The 365-nt window shown below is 40.5% G+C and overlaps 1 protein-coding gene across 1 annotated transcript in view; it reads right to left on the bottom strand.

Annotated features, from left to right (window-relative positions):
- The window catches only part of LOC119586776 (acrosin-like), a 12,720-nt gene that overhangs the window by 1,558 nt on the left and 10,797 nt on the right, over positions 1-365 (bottom strand). The gene's annotated exons all lie outside the window — the stretch shown is intronic.

The raw sequence follows: 365 nt of genomic DNA, 5'->3' as shown, positions 1-365 counted from the left end.
AGGGAAAGGGTGGCGGGGAAATTGTGATGTTTAACCCACAGTTCCCTCTGTGATGATCGAAGAACACCAAACTGGACTCAAAGCTGATTCTCGATGCATACCATGCTAAGAACGATACTGACATGAGACTAAATAAACCTGCACCATATGCAGTATACCTTAACAGCAGAGCTTTCAACGAGTTTGGTAACGCCTGTGGATTTTCGTAAACGGCATTCAGATATGTGAATGTGTAATGGATGAGGGTAGGAAGCGCTCATATATTTAGATTGTGCCATAACCTTTGTGGTGATAATAACATTTTGGAAATAGCCATCATAACGATTTTCTAATGATTTGAAGGCATGAACGATACCATTTCAGAA

Source organism: Penaeus monodon, chromosome 22 (genome assembly GCF_015228065.2).
Source record: "Penaeus monodon isolate SGIC_2016 chromosome 22, NSTDA_Pmon_1, whole genome shotgun sequence".
NCBI lineage: Eukaryota > Metazoa > Arthropoda > Malacostraca > Decapoda > Penaeidae > Penaeus > Penaeus monodon.
The sequence above is the reverse complement of the archived record's forward strand: the minus strand, read 5'-3'. Positions and strand labels throughout refer to the sequence as shown.